This window comes from Pteropus vampyrus, unplaced genomic scaffold, assembly GCF_000151845.1.
Source record: "Pteropus vampyrus isolate Shadow unplaced genomic scaffold, Pvam_2.0 Scaffold123, whole genome shotgun sequence".
NCBI classification, from domain to species: Eukaryota; Metazoa; Chordata; class Mammalia; order Chiroptera; family Pteropodidae; genus Pteropus; species Pteropus vampyrus.
The window spans coordinates 5,342,571-5,352,458 of NW_011888904.1; positions in this window are offsets into that span (position 1 = coordinate 5,342,571).

The following is a 9,888-nucleotide window of genomic DNA, read 5'->3' on the forward strand; positions in this document are numbered from 1 at the left end:
TTCTTCTCTCAATGTGTTACCCATTTTCAGCTCAGAGCCAAACTTGAGGATCCTTTTCCTGCCAAAGAAGTGAGATAACCTTCTGTCCATCACACAGCAGAGCAGAATACTGATTTTGCAGAACATAGGCAGCCTGGCAGAGAATTAAAAAAAAAAACAAAAAACCAAACCCAGAAAAAAATCTCTGCTCAGCCATGCTAGGGGAAAGCAGAAATAATTCCCACAGAAAAAAAAGTAATCAGTTGCAGACATTTATTAGATGGTATTGGAAGCTTTATAAGAACTCTTGAACTTAAAGTTATTGGGTAGAGAGTGAGACTGAAGATTTTCCACAATTAATAATAGGTATCCTGAGGCAAGGAAGCAATCATCCCATTGCAGACTAGTATGAGTCCATAATTGGGTAGGACACACAGACCAGAATCCACTGAAAGTGAATGAAGGCTCAGAATTCAGAGCAGACTAGAATAGAAAATGTTGTCTTAGTTAAACTAGGTGAAGAGTGTTTCTAGTTCGTGAGGGAAATGTACAAGCTAATCACCTTCATTTATTTAATCACTCACCAAATATTTTCTGAGCACCTACTCTGTGCCAGTCCCTGGACTAGATGCTGGAGAGAAAATAGAGCGAAGCAGATATGATCCTTGAGTTTTTGTAAATTATAGTTTAATGAAGGAGACAGATTAATAGAACAGTCAAAATATAAATGTGAAGTCACAACTGTGAAAAGGCTTCCCATTTCTAGGGCTTTCAGTCCTGCTGTCCCCTCTGCCCGGGAACACGTTTTTTTCTCTCTGCTGTTTGTTTAGTTTCCTCACACTTTTCAAGTAGTTGCTCACATCTTGTCTTCCAGATGAAGCCTGCCCTGATCATCCTGTTACTATTACAATCTTCACCCACCTCCTTCCACTGGCATTCCCAAACTTTTTGCCTAAACTTTTTACTTTTTTCATAGAATTAATATCTCTTAACATACTATGTAATTTACTAATTTACACGCTTATTGGTACTCTCTCTCTGCAGGTGGAATATAAGCTTCTGGAAGGCAGAGACCTCTGTTTGTTTTGTTCATTGGGTTCATATCCTACAACAGTACCTGACACATAGGAAGTGCTTAGTATTGGTTAAATGAATAAACAAGGCTATTAGAGTGCATCAAAACATCTTCCAGTGGCCAAAGTAGTTATAAATTCCTATACTGATTTAGCTCCACTGTAAAATGTATAGTTTTCTTTTCATATAATTGACTCAGGTTTCAGTTTTCTCTGGTAATTTCTTCACGGAATCCTAAGGGTTATTATTATTATTTTTTTTAAAAAACGGAAAGGCAAACCCTCTCCTTTTTCATTTCAATTTTGATACTCAGATTATGCCAACTAGGAAAGTGACTTCCTTGCACTTAATATGGTTTATTTTTATCTGATTTGTTTTTATACACATTTAATATTACGTACCAAGACATGTATGATATGGGTTAGTACGCATTATTTTTATAATATATCACAATACGTCCTTGGCCTCTGATTTCTTGAATCTTTTCTGGCTTTTTTTTTTTTTTGTCTTTTAACATGTATAATTGTATTGCAGTGTTAACTTACTTGACCCTCTCCATGACTATTTTCATAAGAATTGTAATTTATGGAATGTTTCCATGGTTTACTGGGGAGAATGTCTGAAATCACAATTGTCCAGGAGAATTTAGGTTACATGGGCATAATCCCTGCAAAGGATCTTTAGCATATAACGAAGCATTGATTATGTGCCAGCAGCTGGGGATTTAAAAATGAGAGGACATAGAGGATCTTCAAGGAGTTGCTTGGCTCTATTAGCCTTGGAATTGAGCCATTAGTGATGGTTCACTGCAGCCTAAATTCTGGGCCAATCATGTGTAAGCGTTGCCATAATTTAGGGAGCCTGGTAGAGCTAAAACTTTCTTCTTAATGGTGTTTTTTTTTTTTTTTTCTCTCTCCTTAGTGGGCTCCTCAGGACTTCCCAGAATTCTCTATATAAATCAAATCTACATTTAACTGGCTATCTTTATTCACAAACCTGGGGTTCACTGACACGTGTTTCATTAGAATCTGTGTCCTTTACCTTCAGACACTTAATGAGAAAATCTAGCCTTAGATAGAAGTGGAATTGTAATCTTTCTAAGAAACTTGTTACTGTTATCTCATCCTGAAGTGTGCCACCTAGTGGTTCTGCATGGCTGGGGCATACCCAACCGTGGGAGAGAGGAATGAAAGATGAGGCTGGAGGGTTAATAAGGAGTCAGATCAAAAGAGTATGTTTTGCCTTACTGGGGAGTCTGAACTTTATCCTGAGGGCAGAAGGGTTCTATTAAAGTGTTTTATTATTATTTTTTTAAGTCAAGGGAATGGTATAATCAGATTTACATATTTGGACTATTATTGTGGATGTAGTACAAAGAATAGATTGGAGGAGTGGCAGGATGAGATTCAGGACAATCTGCTCAAGGGAGCATGATGACTTGAATTAGAAAAATGGCAATGGAAAAGGTGGAAATATTGAGATGGCCTTGAGGTGGGTATGTAGATAAACTGGAGAAGGAACAATATGAAACTCATATTCCTGGCTTGGGCATTTAAGTGGTACTCTCAGGAGAAGTAGTTCACTTGGGGAAAAGATGATGAATTCATCTATGAACATACTGAGTTACATGTCTGTGGTTCATCAAAAAGAATGTCTATTTAAATAGTTAGGTATGTGTCTCTGGATCTCAAGAGAGATATTTGGATGGACATAAGTATTTGGTATTCATTAGCACATAAGTGTTAATTGAAGCCATGATAAGATTTACCAGGGCTAGAGTGTGAAGTAAGAGGAAAAGAGAGCCAATACTGTAGTTTCTTAATACAGGCATATACAGAAAATAAGGTCCTGTAAATGAGATTGAGATGGAGATGGCAGAGAGTAAGAAGAAAACCATATTCATAAGCAATGGACCTATTATAGCATCCATCATCTATATGGATCTTGAAGTTCTCAGAACAAGGGCAGAGTGGAGAGGAAGAGTGATACTGCCAAGGCCTTTAATGAAAGAGGAGACTGATGAGGTGATAGTAGATGATGGTTACTGATGGTCAGTAGGTGGGGAGAATGTGACAGGATGACTGGAAGGTACAGACTTCATGGTGGCAGGAAAAACAAGATTTTGAGAGGAGTGATATAGACTGCTGGTGTCCCCCCAAATTCATACGTTGAAACCCAGTCCTGAACGTGATAGCATTTGCAAGTGGAGCCTTTGGGAGGTGATCAGGTCATCAGGGTGGAGGCTTCATGAATGGGATTGATGCCCTTATAAAAGAGACCACAGATGGGTCTCTCACTTCTTCTGCTAAGAGAAGATACAGCGACAAGGCAGCAGTCTGTGAAGCAGGAAGCAGGCCCTCACAGGACACTAAATCTGCACACACCTTAATCTTGAACTTTTTAGCCTCCAGAAGTACAAGAAATAAATTTCTGTTGTTTATAAGGCACCCAATCTATGATATTCTGTTATAGCAGCTGAAATGGATAGAGACAATTTAACTTAAGGCATGAGAGGGATGAAGGAAATAGACCACGGATATACAGGGATTTTATAACTCAGGACTGAGGATTCTAGAGGGCACAGTGGAAAGTTTGGGACAGAGAGTATTAATTAGGTGGTTGTGTTAATTATGGGGTGGTGATATTATAAAAGATAGCAAATGAGAAAGTTTTCCTTGGTGGTGACTAAGGAGAGTATGGCTTTGAAGTGGGAGGCTTAACTGTTAGTAAAGTTATTAGATAATCAGTTTTGGCCCTACCCTGTAAGTGGCTGGAGTTCCTGGGTTTCTTAGGAGTCATCTTTGGTGAACGGAGTCCTAGCTTGTGACAGATGTGGAATAAGTGACCCAAGGTCTGGATTGATGGCGTAAACTGTGAGTGACCCAATTTTCTGCAGAATGGCGAAGCATGTTGAGTTCTATATGCCAACCTCTGTACTACATGAAACACCCTTCACCCCATTTTCAGATCACAATTTGAGATCTAAAGCCTCCTTTGTCCCTTGAGTCACAGTTATGTGTCCCCTTGCAAATGCTCCTAGAGCATTATATAATTTTTGGATCATTCCCCTGGCCAAATTATATTATTACCAGTTTATATAGCTATGTCTTCCATTAAGCCATACTCTTTAAAGGACAAGAAATTTCTGAACTACTGATATATTTCTAGAAATTGGCATGGTGAGTGAAATATTTCCCTGCACACACACACACACACACACACACACACACACACACACATACAGTGGGTGAGGCGGGTATACCTGTAGGTATTGTACCTTCTTCTGTCTGAGAAATTGGTACGTGCCTGTTCTCAGAGGAAGTCTTCTGCATTAAGGTGTTTTTCTGCCCTCAATGGCTAAAAGGAGGTGTGGAGCCTCAAAGGGAGGAGTTGAGTTGCTTGTCATCAGCTCACACTGATCATGACCAAAAGAGGGCAGCAGAGGGTTACAGACCAGAGGAGATTTGCCATGGTGCCGAGGACCGCGGGTGTAAGAGAGTACAAACCAGGAGATTTTGTGGTGTCAAGGGTAGGGTAGTATTTCTTATGGAAGCTAGTACTATGGAGTTAGGGTTAGCAAGGAGAGAGCTGGGAAATCCCCTCAACTAAGAAGTTTATTTAAAGGAAAACTAGAATCTTAAAACCAGGGAATGAAGCAGAAAGTAATAAAGTATTTTCTCTTTGGTTAGGAGGTAATTTGTAATAATTAGGTTTTTACTGCCAGTGGCATCTTTTGAAATCCAGTCCAAGGCTCCACTCCGTTCCTTATGTAACAGATACAGGAGTTTGACCCTGAAAATACAGCCTCTTAGTCATACGAAGGAGAGGTAAAGAAATGGGGAAGTTTAGCTGACTGAAGAAAGCCACAGATATATGAGATGCTTCAAGGTAATGTTGGAAGGCCTGCCTCTTAGCAGCAGATCAGATCCATCTATTCTGAATGGCCCAAAAGGAGAAAAACTGGGACTAATGACTGGGAATGAGAGGGAGAGTGATTTCAATTCGAAACAAGAACTTTCTTCTTCTCTAGCCTCATCTGATGCCACTCTCCCCGCTTGTCTACCATGCTAAAGCCATACCAGCTTCCTTTCAATTCCTTAAACATACCAAAAAGTTTCCTGCTATTGCAATATTAGCATGGTGGGATTTTTATCACCCCTCAGCTCTTTACTTAAATGTTATTTCCTAAGAAAGTCCTTTTCTGACTATCCTCTGCTAGTCTCTATCACAACATCATGCTCACTTCCTCAGAACACCCATAACTATTTCTCACTATTAATTCATTAATTTCTCCCTTATTTATTGTTTGCCTTCCACCAAGGGACAAAGATCATGTGTGTTTTCTAATTTATAAAGATATATACACCCCTATGTTCATTGCAGCATTATTTATAATAGCCAGGATATGGAAACAAGGTAAGTGCCCATCAATAGACAACTTGATAAAGAAATTGTGGTACGTATATACAATGGAATATTGCTTGGCCATAAAAAATGAAATCTTACCATTTGCAATTACATGGATAGGCATAGAGGGTATTATACTGAGCAAAGTAAGTCAGACAGAGAAAGACAAACAAATACCATATGATCTCATGTATATGTGGACTCTAAAGAACAAAACAAACAAAGCGGAAACAGACTCATAGGTACAGAGAACAAACTGGTGGTCACTGGGTGTGAGGGGAGTTTGGGGGATGAGTGAGAAAAGGTGAAGGGACTAAGAAGTACAACTTGGTACTCACAAAATAGTCCCTGAGATGTAAAGTACAGCATAGGGAATATAGTCAATAATATTGTAATAACTGTATGGTACCAGGTAGGTACTAGACTTATTGGGGGGATGACTTTGTAAATTATATGTGTCTAACCATTATGCTATACATTTGAAACTAATATAAAATAATACCGAATGTCAACTATAAATGAAAACAAATTTAAAATTGTGTATTTTACTCCCCATTGTATCCCCAGCAACCAGTATAATACCTGACTTGTAGGTAATTTAATAATCATTTGCTGGGCAAATATCCTGAACAGGCTGACTCTGGAGGAAGGGAGTTGCTCATCATGGAAAGTATTTAATATGGACTGGACATATAGTTGGTCGAGACACTGTATAAAGAATTCAAAGATTAGATGGATTTTTACATATAATGACATTTAAATCCCTTTCTGGCACTTAATTCTATTTTTTCAGGAAATGAAGAGTGTAAAATAAATGACTCTAAAATGGAAGCAATAATGAGACCACTGCTCATCAATATAAAAAGGAAAGAAAATAAATGTGGCTGATTAGAGAGTAATGACGATGTTGCCAAACCATTAATAAAAGAGAAAATGTAATTTGTAGGAAATCTGGACCTTAAATAAATCAGTAGACCAGAAGTTTCTAGGGAAATATTTGTGGACTAATACAAAAACAGATGTGCAAATAACTACCTTATTCTCTTTGTATCTTTAATAACCAGCACAGTATCTGGCACATAGTAAATGAACCATAAATATCTGCTGAATAAATAAGTGAACTTTTAGGAACCACACCATCATACTTTTTCACAAATCTATCCAGCTGTTGAGCCTGCACTGGAATATCCTGAACAGTTTAACATGTATTGAACAGTTTAACATGTATCTTTCTTATATATCTGGACCTAATTTTCCACTTAGCACCACTCTTTGAGACTCTTATGTCTCTGCATACAGAGCCACCTAATTCTTGTTAATAGTGGCATTGTATTCCATATAATAAATGTACCATAATTTATTTGATTATTGCTTTATTGATGGGTTTCCTGGGTGTTTAGAAGATTCTAGCTCAGAGTAGCAGAGTTGATGATATATGTTTTCTAGAAACTGGAAATTGAGTTGAAAATTCCTGGTCTATCTTCCAGCTGTAGGTTCTAAAAATAGAACTCAATTGTTACATTAAGTGGCAAAGTGATCCGAGCTGAAAGCAAAACACAAATTTTCTCTAATGGTAAGAATTAAGTTCGACTTATTTTGTTTAAAGATGACTAAAGTGAAAAAAAAAACACACCTAAGAATAAATAAAACAGAAGAGAGGGAACCATATCTTAAAAACTCAGAAAAGTCTGAAAGTTTTCTAAAATTTTCAAAATTTTCTAAAAATTTTTACTCTAGGACACAGATGATATTTGGTATTCCTAATATGATGCAGGAATATGTAGTCAAGACGAAAGAGTAGAAACTCATAAAAAGAAAACAAATTTATATAAAAACAGACATTGAGGAAATAAGGAATGATTATCTGGAGTCTAAAATCACAACCCATTATTGACAGAAGAAAGCAAAATGAACGACATGAAAAAAGTCACATCAACGATGGACAGATAAAACTGAGAAACTACCTAAATGCAGAAGGGAAGAAAAAGAGTTAACAACAGTGAGAGCCAATGAATGGAGAGGAGAAAAACAAAGTTTAAACTGGAGTATAAGTCACTGAGATAAACATCAATATATCCATTTCATATTTGAAGACAGGGGCTGTATAGCTTTTTGCCCCCTTTTAACCCCATAACTTGCAGAGTTCAATAATCATTTGTTGAAGAAAAAGGAATAACTTAAACTAATTATTTGAAAATTATTAAAGTTTTCTAGAGTAATTTAACAGGTAGCTAACAAACTTTCTGTGCGACAGAGAATATACTTTCCTTTTAAAATTCCATAGGACATTTGAAAAAAATTTCTTAAATTAGGCCACAAAAGCATTAGTTCTCCAAACCAGGAATTTTAAGGCTTTATTCTTTGATCAAAATATGCTAAAATTTGAAATGAATAAAAGTCTATACATCTCCCATACATGACCTAACCCATGTATGCAGGAAATGTAAGAAAAAAGGGCATTCTCAGTAAGCACTGGGCCAGAATTAAAATCAAATGATGACTAAAGACTACTGATCATACATATTGCAGAGAAATTCTTTAAATGACATATAAAGCTACAATAAGTTAAAAAGATAGTGGCCTAAGGTTAGCAGATGGTTTAACGGATCCAAATAAAGCCTACGTACAGATCACAGATTATATAAAAATGCTGCATATGACAGAAAAGTAAATAGAATAGGCATACAATAACATGCTGAATGACTGAATCACTAGCTTTTCAGATCAGTGGGATTAATAAACAGATAGTATTTTAACAATTGATAAGCTTTTGGAATTAAGGTGAAATTATTTTTCTATCTCAGATTTCATATCAGAATAAATTCAATATGAATAGAATTAAAGGTAAAAAATGAAACTACAGAAAAATAGAATAAAATAAGTTTAAATATGTTTCTGATCTTAGGGTAGGAAAGTATTTTCCAAATGTAAAGTCAAGGAAAAAATAAGTAAATAATGAGATTTTTACTACAAATGTCTGAAAAATAAATATATATATGGTACATGGCAAACAGGTATAAGTATCTTGAACATTTTGTGAAAGAGAGTTTAATATCTTTAATTAAAAACAGTGCTAGCAATCAGTACAAAAAAACCCCAAATACTCTAAACAGAGAACTAGGTCAAGAACATGAACAAATAATTTACAAGAAGGAAATTAGATAATAAACTTGGAAAAAATGTTCAACCCCAAGAATAAGCAGAGTAAAACAAACAGAAATATGTTACCAGTTTAAAATTTCTATGTTTGCATGCTTTGAAAAATGGTAATACCCAATTTTGGCTAGTGAGCAATTATGACTAGTCTGGAGGGAAATTCTGCAATATGCCAGAGGAATCTGCAATCACTATTGAGTGCACTTGTGACTCAATAATTTCTGTAGAAATTCTTAGAACATCTAAAGAGATCCACTGAAGGATCTATGTACAGGAATCTCTATTGAAGCATGATTTATAATATTAAAATATTTAAAACAAACTAAGTGTATGACCATAAAGAATTGAATGAAGTATTATAGTTATTAAAGTCATGTTTAATAATAGTTAATGACATATTTAAATGCTTAAGATATATTGTTAAAAGGAAAATATAAGCAACAAAAGAATATTTACAGAATGTCTAATTTTAAATAAGAATTATCTACTTTTTATAAAAAAAGACTGAAATGTTTTTAGTGAATATCTTTGATCTTTGTAGGAGTCACTTGAGATAGAGTAGATAATTTTTATTTTGCTATATTTTCTAAATTTAGTAAAATGTTTTCATTTCATTTTATTTCTGGGAACACAGAGATATTATATGATCTCCTCACTGAAACAAAGCCAGAAGCCAGTGGTGATGATTCTGCAAATTTGTTTAATAGCTTTTAGTTGATTTTTTTTAGATAGGTAAATTCTCTGTGATTAGAAAGAAATATCAGACATATTTTTGCCTAATGGTCTGTATGAAAATTGTAAGTGTATAACATATGGCACACCCACTTATCAGGACCTCTAGACAATGTGTGCTGATTTACCTGAACATAGGTAATTTGGGATTCCTGTATCCAATCCCAATGTTTGTGTGTGTGTGTGTGTGTGTGCGTGCGCGCGCAGTGGGGTGGGGTGGGGGGTTAGGTTGGGCTTCTGCATACCAATAAATGATTCCCAGACATCAGCTGGTGTCCTACAATTTAACTCAATTCTGACACTACCTATCCAAAGATAGCACCAGATTGCCATAGGTTAAGAGTTCAGTACCACAAGACACCTTCCCACATACATACTTTAGGAGTCAGCCTTAATCCCAGGTATTATCTGTGCTTCTGACCCCTCCCTTCTTCCCCAGCTACAAACTGGAGGTTTCAATGACCCCTTCCCTGGACTTCAGAACGCAAGTCACAACTTCAGATTGCCACCTGTGCTTCTGACCAACTGGCTATAAACCTG